At 47.5% G+C, this 11,755-nt stretch overlaps 1 long non-coding RNA gene across 2 annotated transcripts; it reads left to right on the forward strand.

The window, feature by feature from the left end:
- Positions 1-786: 786 nt before the first annotated feature.
- Positions 787-11,103, forward strand: LOC125507370. Of its 2 annotated transcripts, XR_007282883.1 has the most exons (4): positions 787-1,508; positions 5,972-6,464; positions 7,631-7,808; positions 7,898-11,103. It is a non-coding gene; the product is annotated as an uncharacterized LOC125507370 (long non-coding RNA). The 2 variants fall into 2 exon arrangements; XR_007282879.1 differs by having other exon boundaries at positions 5,972-7,808.
- Positions 11,104-11,755: the final 652 nt, after the last annotated feature.

The following is an 11,755-nucleotide window of genomic DNA, read 5'->3' on the forward strand; positions in this document are numbered from 1 at the left end:
ACAAAATGATGTATGAGGAGTCTTTGAAACCTAAGTTAGCAAGGAAAATCATATACGCCTGATGGCCCTTGAGGAGTCCTTGTCTAAGTTATTAAGGGAAACCATACGCCTGATGGCCCTTTCTATTGGTACTGTTTTGCTAGAAACTAAGTTAACTGCGATGTTTGTAGAACTTAATTATATTTGGAGAATTATTTAGTGTGGTATGTGGAATGGTGGTTATTTGAGTTTTAGTTTTACCTAGCACATAATGCATGTGCGTTGCCATGAGCAATTAACAATGTTTGACGAGTACAGACTCTTTAAATAACAATCCAATTTTTATTTATTTTACCATATATGTAGAACATGGCAACCTAGAATCAGACATAGTTATCAATCGCATGTTAATTTGTGTGGAGATCTTCAAAAGCGTCAAGTGAAGAATGAAGTCACTAAACAAGTGAAAATCTGGCCGGCGAAATGGATTTTAAAATTTATTGACATTCTCTAGAAAAGGTACTGTTGGCACAGAAAACCATTAAGAGAACGCACGGAGTATTTGAAACGGGAAAGAAGTACCACTTGGGTAATACGTTCATGTTGGAGAAATCAAACACATTAACGTACACGGAAGGAGTGATTGCTCGTGGTGTCCACGTCGGCAGGGCTCGAGCGAGCGCGTGGGTTGGGCAGGAGGTGTTGATGGGAGAAAAATAAAAGGAGAAGGAAAGGGCGCTCGCTGAGGGAGGTGTTACCTGGACACGTTTTTGTTCATCATCCCTTCCTCAAGAAGCAAACCCCATATCCCTCCTCTTCTGTCTCTCTCATCATCCCTTCCTCATGAAGCAAACCCCATATCCTTCCTCTCGTCGCCTCCGCCCCTTCTCCTCCCTGTTCCTCTCTCCTAGCCGAGCTCCAGCCTTGCTCGTCATCCCTTCCTCTTGAGAAAGAGCACGGGCCCATCGTTGTGCCTCAATCGCCACAAGGACATCGGGTGGAGGGGATCTGGTGCGGACGGCGCACGTCTCGGCCCTGTAGCAGGAGCGGGAGGTGTCGGCGGCCCATCGTTGCGCCTCAGTCGCCACAAGGACATCGGGTGGAGGGGATCCGGTGCGGACGGCGCACGTCTCGGCCCCGTGGCAGGAGCGGGGGTGTCGGCGGCGGAGATGGTCGATGGGGAGCCTCTTCTTCCCGCGATCTGGTTCTCCCCATTCATGGCCATTGGCAGGAGGGTCCCCTCGGATTTATTCCATCCTCGGAGGAGGCAACCGCCCTAGGAGGGGCGGTGCACGGGCACGGCTAGCATGGTGGTCGTGATGTTGTTCCGCGACTGGTTCGCCTTCGGGTCGGCGCCACAGATGAGGCCTGCTGTTGCGACCTTGCCCTCGTTCCCGCGGTGACGGACTACCCCCCAAGATGAATGGCCTCTTCAATTCGAAGCCACCGACTATGCCATGCGCGAGCTCGTCATCTATGTCGACCTCCACTCTGGCTCACGTGGCGCCGACGCCAAGCGGGAGGAGAAGGTGAGTTTGAATCTGTCCGGTCTTCCTATTTTGACCCCTCGTCCCTGCCTCTCTCTCTCTCTACCGAAAAAGGCTTTCGCCCCGCTTTATAAATAAAGCAAACCGTCAAAGAGCGCACAAACATGGACTAGTTCACACACACACCCAAGTCACACAACAGGAAGTACAAAAGGTTCTGCTGAGGGCACAGCTCAACAAGCCCAAAAGAAAGGAAAAAACGCGCGCGCCGGAGCGCAGGAGACGACTAGTCAGGCTCCGGGGGTGGCGGCGGCGAGAGACGGACGGCCATCGAGCGAAGGTCGGCGATGAAGGCGGAGATGGCGTCCCGATCCTGAGGGCGGCTAAGCGGCCGCCAAAGCTACAAGTAACCAGACAGTTTGAAAAGAGCGTCAGTAGCCCGTCGAAGAGGAGTGCGCTGAATCACAAGCTTGTTGCGAATCGTCCAGAGGATCCAAGCGATCGCCCCAATCTCAAGCCACCTAATGTGGCGCGAGGACAAGGGGGAGTTTTGGAGTTCAGTGAATAGGTCGGGGAAGTTGGTATGGCACCAATTCCCACCCACCACCTCCCTAAAGCAGCTCCAGACAAATTGAGCTGACACATAGGAGAAGAAGATGTGATTCGAGTCTTCGGGGACCCCACAAAGAGGGCATAAGCCAGAGCCCGGGCTATTGCGTTTGAGGACCTCGACCCCAGACGGGGTCCGACCGCGAATCCACTGCCACATGAAGATCCGAATCTTCAATGGAAGGCGAATGGACCACACCGCCGTAAGGGGGGGGGAGCGGAGGAGGGGGCGATGACTTGGTATAAGGACTTGGTGGAGAATTGGCCCGAAGGATCAAGGCGCCATCTCACTTGATCCGGGCCAACGTCCACCATCGGCTCATGGAGAGCAACACAATCAAGCAATTCCTGCCAGGCGGCGGTATCCGGAGGCCCAAATGGCCTACGGAACGCGAGGCGCCCTAAGTCAATAAGGGCCCTCTCAATGGAGATCATGGGTTCAACAGCGATGGAGAAGAGGTCGGGGAAGCGAGCCGCGAAGGGGGAGGCGCCGGCCCACCAGAACAGCGTAGCAGCCCCAGATCCAACCGAGATGGAGGTCCTGATGCGGAGGACTGGGAGTAGTTGGACAACCGACTGCCAGAATTGAGAGCCGCTAGAGCGCTGGCAGAAGGCAAGGGGTTGACCATGCAGGTACTTGTTCCGGATGATGTCTAACCAGAGGCCACCGTGCCCTTGCGAGATGTGCCAAAGCCAGCGGGATAGGAGAGCAACATTCATGCGTTTAGAGCACATGGTACCGAGGCACCTTGTTCCCGTGGTTTGCAAATGTCAGGCCAGCTGACCATATGGTACTTCTGTTTATTATTGTCGCCAGCCCAGTAGAAGCGGGACTGGACCTTGGCTATTTCATGGTGGAGTGTCTCGTGCAGGCTGTAGAAGCTCATGAGGAATAAGAGGAGGCTGGAGAGGGAGTTGATGAGGATCGTCCGAGCCGCCTTAGACAGCCACCTACCCTGCCAAGGCTCGATGCGCGTTTGTAACTTGGCAACAGTCGGACGAAGGTCAGTGACTGTGAGCCGAGTGTCACTAATGGGCATTCCCAGGTAGGTCGTGGGGAAGGAGCCCAGGCGGCAATTGAGCCGGTTGGCAATGAGCAGGGATTCAGCGGGAGAGAAGCCCATCACCATCACATCACTCTTGTCGAAGTTGATCTTGAGGCCAGCCATTTGTTGGAGGCAGAGGAGGAGGAACTTAAGGTTAGAGATGTTCGCATCAGAGCCTTCGACCATGATGACGGTGTCGTTGGCATACTGGAGGAGGGAGATCCCAGATCCGCCGGCCAGGTGGGGGGTGATCCCACGAATATGGCCCGCGGCCTTAGCCTTATCCAGAATGGCGGCAAGCGCATCCACCACGAGATTGAACAAGAATGGGGAGAAGGGGTCGCCTTGCCTAACTCCATAGGAGGTGGGGAAGTAAGGGCTGATCTCACCATTGATGTTCACAGCAGTGCGACTGCAGGAAACCATCAGCATCACTCTAGAGACCCAACGGTCGTCAAAACCTTTTCGGAGCAGAACTTCCCAAAGGAAGGGCCAACTAACCGTGACGTAGGCTTTATGAAAATCGATCTTCAGGAACACCGCCTTAAGGTGCTTGGAGCAAACCTCATGAAGGACTTCGTGAAGAACTAGCACCCCATCCAGGATATACCGGCCTTGGATAAAGGCGGGCTGGTTGGGGTGAGTAATGCGGTCCGCTAGCAGGGTCACCCTATTGGCGAACCCTTTCGCCAGAATCCGAAAAATCACGTTGATGACCGTGATCGGGCGGAACTGGCGAATGTCGGAAGCCCCAGGGACCTTGGGGATGAGCGAGATGATCCCATAGTTGAGGCGTCCGAGGTCGATGGACCCAACGTAGAACTCGTCGAAGATGGCCATGATCTCAGGTTTAATCACATTCCAGAAGGTCCGGAAGAATTTGACCGGAAGGCCATCAGGTCCCGGCGCCGAGGTAGGGTTCATGCCTTTAATGGCGGCCCAAACCTCGCTCTCGGAGAAGGGGGCCGTGAGGGCCACGTTCTCAGCGATGGAGACCAGCTGGGGGCCGGTCCAGCAATCTGGAGCCAAAGAGAGGCCGCTCCTAGGAGCAGCGGAGAACAGGGCCCTATAAAACCCATCAACATGGGCCTGGATGTCACGGGAGGACTGAAGGAGAGTCGGACCATCCCAGAGGAGGGGGATGGTGTTGCGTCTACGACGGCCATTCGCAATGGCCTGAAAGTATGCCGTGTTCACATCGCCCTTCAACACCCATTTCTGTGCGCCATGAAGGCGCCAATAAGCCTCCTCATCGGAGTAGATGACGGAGAGTTGGTCTTCCAAGTCGTACCGGGACAGCCACTCGTCAGGAGAGAGGCCGGTCGCGTCGGCATGCAGGTCTAATGCCTGGATGGCAGTTAGGAGGGCCTGCTTGCGCTCGCGGAGGTCACGCCCCAGGTTGGCACCCCAACCCTTCATGAACTGCCGGCCCCGCTTGACACAGAAGTGCCATGAGTCTATGGGCAAGGGGGGGCGGGGATGGGGGTAGGCCCGAGCCTCCACCCAGCGCGCAGCGACCGCCTCCACAAATCCAGTCTGGGACAGCCAGAAAGTCTCAAACCGGAACCGGGGGGGGGGGGGGGGACGGTGGTCGCTCGTCGGCGGAGGATAGGAGGAGGGGGACGTGGTCGAAGCCAATCCGGGTGATGGCCCGGAGGGAAGCAAGGGAGCAGCGGAGGTCCCATTCCGGGGAAACTAGGACCCGGTCCTGGATGGACTAGGTCGGGGAGGCCTGGCGATTGGTCCAGGTAAAATCTGGCACCAATCCTATCTATCTCACGGAGACCGAGGTCAGCAATGCAGTCATTAAACATCTGCATCCGCGCCAAGTTAATGGCAGTTAGGAGGGCCTGCTTGCGCTCGTGGAGGTCACGCCCCATGTTGGCACCCCAATCCTTCATGAACTGCCGGCCCCGCTTGGCACAGAAGTGCCATGAGTCTATGGGCAAGGGGGGGCGGGGATGGGGGTGGGCCCGAGCCTCCACCTAGCGCGCAGCGACCGCCTCCACGAATCCAGTCTGGGACAGCCAGAAAGTCTCAAACCGGAACCGGGGGGGGGGGGGGGGGGGGGGGGGGGGACGGTGGTCGCTCGTCGGCGGAGGACAGGAGGAGGGGGACGTGGTCGGAGCCAATCCGGGTGATGGCCCGGAGGGAAGCAAGGGAGCAGCGGAGGTCCCATCCCGGGGAAACTAGGACCCGGTCCAGGATGGACTAGGTGGGGAGGCCTGGCGATTGGTCCAGGTAAATCTGGCACCAATCCTATCTATCTCACGGAGACCGAGGTCAGCAATGCAGTCATTAAACATCTGCATCCGCGCCAAGTTAACGTTCGAGTTGCTCTTGTCCTCCACGAACCGGAGGAGGTTAAAGTTGCCGCCAACCACCACCGGAAGCGAGGCCGCCGAGACCTTCCGGTGGAGCTCCTCGAGGAAGGAGGCCGACCTACTGTGGTCAGCAGGGCTGTAGACGATGATGACCTCCCACTTGAAGTTAAGCGCCCGCTCGAAGAGTTCCATGCTAACAAAGAACTGGCCTCGATCCATGCTACCTACCTCGAAGGTGGCATCCTTCACCCCTAAAAGGATGCCACCCGAATGGCCAGTGCTCCCACTAGAAGGGAGCCAATGCCAAGCAAAGAGATGGGAGCCTCTCTCTCTCTCTCTCTCTCTCTCTCTCTCTCTCTAGTCTGAAAGAAAATCTCCTTTTTGTTTAAGGGCCTACAAGGTGTTCGATGAAAGAGCCTGTACTTGTGTGATGTTTATACTTTATATTCGTATAAGTATCTTAATGCAACTTGTAGCCTTGACATTCTAATTTAATTCTATTCATTATCTTCAATTTTTCTTTCAGAGGATAATGCCCAACTCATTTGATGGGTCACTTGACTTCTTTACGGTTATGCCACCTAATCCGTTGGATATATCCAAGGATGAGGAGCACTGCTTATTGTCCCTTTTAGTTGAGTATTTAGAGCAATGTGAGGGACATTGGGACCCAGAGAGAGTTCCAGAATCAATGTACAAGCATTTGCAACTACTGCTTCATATCATGTTGCATTTACAAGTTAATATCATCTGTGAGCAAGCGTACACTTTGGCTAAAGCTGTTGTGGCAAGTTCTGGTGCGTTTGATGAGAATTTTGCGGAGATTGATGCATGGTTTGGTTTTCTTGCCTGGTTGTGAAGCCAAAATTGTGTGTAGAGCCTAGAAGTTCGATTATCTAATAAATTGGCACACATTGTGATCCCTTTCATCTGCGATGTTGTCTCAGTGGTTGGAACAATCTGTACAAATACCAAGAGCACATGCGGAAGTTCATCTTTTAAATCAGGCCAACTTGAAGGTACTATTTTCTTTGGTGACATGAATGATAGTATTACGCTTTTCTGAAATTCATCTCATATGGTTTCACTTTCTTATTGATCATTAGCTGGTTTGCTTGGTTGTTAGGTTCCATCTGATCTGATACAATGCCATATATCTATGTTATCGGTACCTGTAGGTTGTGGTGCAAAACAACATGGAAAATAGATGGCTGATTTTCAGTAAACTTTTCACGCGTCACCTGAAATTCAAGGAGTTGAGAAACTAATATTTGTGTTGTTCTGTGCTGACATCCTCATACGACCTTAATTCCAAGGTCCTTAGTTGCTTAATTACGTCCGCTTATGTATCTTCGTTTTGGTGTCTCTGGATTATTATTAGTGCAGTTCAGTAGTAGTCATTCTTGGCACTGCTAAATTCTATTTGGAATGCCGGCATAAGTACTAAAACAAAAACAACCTTATATAACTTCTTGTGCATCATCATATGCGTGTCTGGACCACTTCAGGGAGGCATGTTGTGGAAGCATCAGGTTGAAGGCTTGTGCTAAGTGGGAGATATGGTGAAAGCAGAAAAGGGGAAAGGCTCCAGATTGTTGGATTGGGACTCTGCATGGAAAATGTTTGTTGGCTTGACAGGCTAGGATTGGGCACTTCTCTGGGTTGCTCTTTGCTTATACAGGCAAAAAGTTATATTGCATTTCTACTGACTACAGTTCATCTCTACATTCTAGCACGTATGTTAATTGAAGAGCTTTTCTCATTGTCATAGAAGATAATTTGATAGATTCAAAACATATCTATCTATTTTTGCTAATTTCTTTGTTTCTTAAGTAGATGGTAATTTCTTTAAAAAAGGAAGTAGGATGGATGTTTATATAAAGAGAATTTTTGTACATGGGTACCTTTATTTACTGTCGTTTGGAGTGAAATAATAGCAAGTTCTAGAAATTAGAAGGATTTCGATGCTAATCCTGAGACACCAAAGGATTGCACTATTAGTAGCGGTCTGAATGTAAGGAAACAAGTTGTTTTACGGAAGATAAGAATATTTATCTGTTTGTGGTGATAGAATATCTTTTTGGGTTTGTAAGACACTAAGACTATGGTGACAACTACATATCTCTGGATTAGGTTGACGTTTACCTAATGCCCATATATTCTGTCTTGTTCATGTTTCATGCAGGTTTCTCTGTGAAGATTTGGGTTGTTAGTGATGTTCAAGTCCAATGGTATCCTGCATAAATGCACTGCTATGTTGGTTTCCTCAATCCAGATAGTTGCATGGGTGTAGTCACTTGTGTATAAGCAACAAAATATATTGCACTTCTACTGATCATAGTTCATCTCTACATTCTCAGCAGGTATGACATACCGCACTTCTTGAAAAACTACTTACATAAACATATGTAAGGCACGCATACATTTCAGTTTTGACACATTCTGTTTGCAGCATGCTGATGTTGTTGATCACGGATGGAGCCATTAGTACAATGAGTGCCGCCATTGCGCTGCTCTCTTTGGCAATCTCACGGCTTCTCAGGGTTGAGTGAGGCAAAGAGCCCTCGATGTGCAGCTCTTGCCTCTCTTCTACTGCACCATCCATCACAGAGCAGGTCAAACGCTCAGCCAGCATAACCATGTTAAGGAAGGGCACCATATATCTTTCCAATATTCAGTTAAAAAAACTTTTCTTGCATAAATGTTGCTGGGTTGTTTCTGAGGTAAGATACGTACCTTGGATATGATACTCACTTTGCTGGGTCTCATGTACGAATATTATTTCTACAGGAACACATTTTCTTGTCCTCTGTGCACATTGATACATTGTCGGTCCCTGATTTTGGTGAATACTGATTATGTCTTCGCTTTTGTACTACTGCTGCTATCATGTCAAGTTATAAATCGTCTCTGGGCCTAATCTATTATTTTACATTATCAGATCAAAACAATTGTCTTCCGATTTATCCATTTGGGAATCAATTCTTGGAATTTCCTGCTGGAATTCCTTTGGTTTCCCTTTATTGTCTTCAGACAACTCCTTCTCCATCACCTCCGTTGTTTGCTTCAAAAACAGTAATCACATGCCAGCCTCTTATGGTGTGTCTTCTTCAACATTAACAATAAAATCTAATATTCAACTTTTCTGTCTGATTAAATATTGCCTGTAATTTTGCATTTTAGATAAGAATTGCCTCATTCTTAGTTGATGGAGTTGCGCCTCACAGTGCCACATTTGCTGACTCCTCGGTTAACAGTTTGTCGTGTACTCTCAAAGAGTTTGATCTATCAGTTCCATTTGATGCTGAAGAAATTGTAAAGTGCAGTGCAACTAGGACCGCTTGCTCCGAGTAATCATTTTCATCAGCAAGACTTCATGTAGAGGACCTACACTTTTGTGAATCACCATCGGCAAAGTGTACACTGCTAAACCTTGACAAAGATACCGCTTGCTTCCTTTTTAGATATACATAGCGTTAAGATTGTTCTTTTTTTTGCTGAATTTGATTACTTTTGAACAAGCCACCGTATGTAATGTAGCTTCTATATAACCTGCTGCCACTTTCCTAAGTTTGATCTGCTTCTAAATCCATGGTTTATCCTGGCTTACTGCTGCCTAATATGCACGTGATAGTATAAACAGGACAGTGAAAGGGGCGCCTCCCACCTGGCACCGCCCAACTTCCACTCAGGCGGCGCCACAGTTGGCGCCCCAACCGCTAGTTGTTGTGAAGCTTAGCTTGTATGAGAGTCATAGAGAAGCTGTGGTGTCTTTTTAAGCTAACAAGGCGAACCATATTTCCACCAAAGATCTAAAGACCATCACCACGCTAGTCCTATGGGAACTGTGGAAGCACCGCAATGCGATAGTCTTTGATGGAGAAACACCGTCACTTCAGCTGCTGCTCCGGAACATCGAGCGCAAAGAGCGGATTTGGAGGTCGGCGGGACTCTTGAAGAGTGATCCCGACTCCTTTGGTAGTATTGCTAGGCGGGTAGGCGGCGAGTAATCCCTTATAGTGTTATCATGTGGCATGGAGGTCCACGGACCTTGTAAATAATATGTAAACCTTGTGGAGGGTTTCTTCACCCTTTTCTTCTGCAATATATGATATGCACACTCGTGCATATTCTAGAAAAAGGATAAAAAGTAAGTTACCCTTGTACATTTGTAAGTAATTTGTAGAAGGCTGCATGCAACTTGCGCAGTTTGTAGCTGTGGACAAAACTGTCATTTCATTGGAAAATGTAGCATTGCTGATGGTTGTGCATGACTCACTTCATACCATGATATGACTTATTAGTTCATCGAAAAATAGAAGAGACCTGGACTCTGTCTCAATATTTAGTTTCTTCTCTTATGTTGCTTGTGGCCATCTCTTGTTTTTTATTAGCACCCTAAATATTTCCCACTGAGAAACATTGTTTTAACATTTCTAGTTTGAGGATATTCCCCGCTTCACTCTTTTGGAAGGAATGAAGCATGAATTTTATTTATCCAAGTACAGCTAATGCCAGTACAATTTAGTGATTACTATTTGGTTGCCTGTCGAAGCCAATGAGTTCTCTTATCTTTATATCTAAAACATAACGGAGCACCAAATTTATGAAGGCTAATTGGCTAATTAATCAAAAGGAGAGAAGAAAGTGAAATAATATTTTGTTTGTAAAATATTGCAGCATGCATCTTTATGCTTTTGTTTTTGATCAACATGTGTTCCATGGCTTTATGGCAGATTTGAAAGTGATATGCTTTGTCTTTTAGGGTGTTACTATGGGGTGGAGGAAAGGAGAGGAGAGAGGAAAGATTTGAAAGTGATATGCTTGCCTTTTAGGGTGTTACTATGGGGCGGAGGAAAGGAGAGGAGAGATCAAGGTGCTGTTTGCAAGCGATGCAAAACTTACATGTATAAATAGTTTCACGTCTCAATATTTCCATACAAGCCCTCAAAGCGCCCTTTCCATATTTACATACAAAAGGATCATTGCCAAGCAAAGATGACTTGACTCCATTTTTGGCACACTCGTCTCTCATGACTTCTGAAAATAATTGCAACATGGCCATTCGTTGCACATCCCTGTTCGCTATATGTATTCGTCTTCATCTTAGTTCATTGTGAATTATGAAACTGTTTTTCACATGAGATATATTGGCTACAAAAAACGTTGAACAACTCTATGACTTATTTTTAAACAGGGGAAATATGTCATGAGATGAATTCTTGGCGCAGGTGCGAGTAGTTCAAAAAGGATCTATGGGAGATTCCATGGAAGTCATGCTGGAAAGAGGCGAATTCTATGCCAACCCTGCTGTGTGTATATGTGAAGAGACTAAAGATGGCCCCTCTACTGCACGAGAGAAGAATTCCAAAGATGATCCCACCGGGACAGAAGAGGTGATTGATATTGGGGCTGGCGGTGATTCTTTGGTCAGATTGGAGGTTTGTGAGCTGGAAGTCATCCTGATTAGTTGAGATATATTGCAGCTCAGACGAATCAGTTAAGTTATTTGCATACTAGTGGTGTATGTGGTATACTAAAAATTCAGAGAATTTCTGATTTTATTTGGATGGATTTTGGTTTATGCATGAACTGTACTTCTTAATATACTGGATCTTATTTTGGCTTGCAATGGGTTTCACTAAATTTTCATTGGAAACAGAGAAATTCAGAGTCTTTTCTCTTTATTTCCAGATTACACAATATTTCATATTTTATTTTTGAAAGGAGTCAGAGAAACAACAACATATTTGAATTCTTTATAATAATCAAAGAAGTACGTAGACCTCCTTTGAAAACATCCATGTGTATTTCATATAGAAAAAATACATTGCACACTGATCCTGTAGACACTAGATCCTCTCAATACAAAACATGTCAGCATCTACAATTTGATCACTACACCACTGGCTTACGACTTACTACATCCTTCATCTTTTTTTGTACACTAAAAAACAAGACTTCCTACATCCTTCATTTAATACAACATATTGTCCTTCTAATCAGAGCTCCTGAATCCTGTATAAGCGAGTTTTTCTGTTAGAGAGGAACCTCACATACTATCATATCAGAGAAGAACCAAGACACACATTATCATATCAGAGAAAACCAAGACACACACAATCATATCAGAGAAGAACCAAGACACATACTATCATATTGTAGGTACTATAATGCCACAAAATTGAACGGATGGAACTTAACTCACGCAGAACACTGAGGATGAGAACTGAGAAGGTTCCTTGGCATTCATAGTATTCAAAGAAATAGTGCATTCTGAATTGGCATATCAGAAATCTTTTTGTGTGGG

This window comes from Triticum urartu, chromosome 1 (assembly GCF_003073215.2).
Source record: "Triticum urartu cultivar G1812 chromosome 1, Tu2.1, whole genome shotgun sequence".
In the NCBI taxonomy this organism is placed as follows: Eukaryota; Viridiplantae; Streptophyta; class Magnoliopsida; order Poales; family Poaceae; genus Triticum; species Triticum urartu.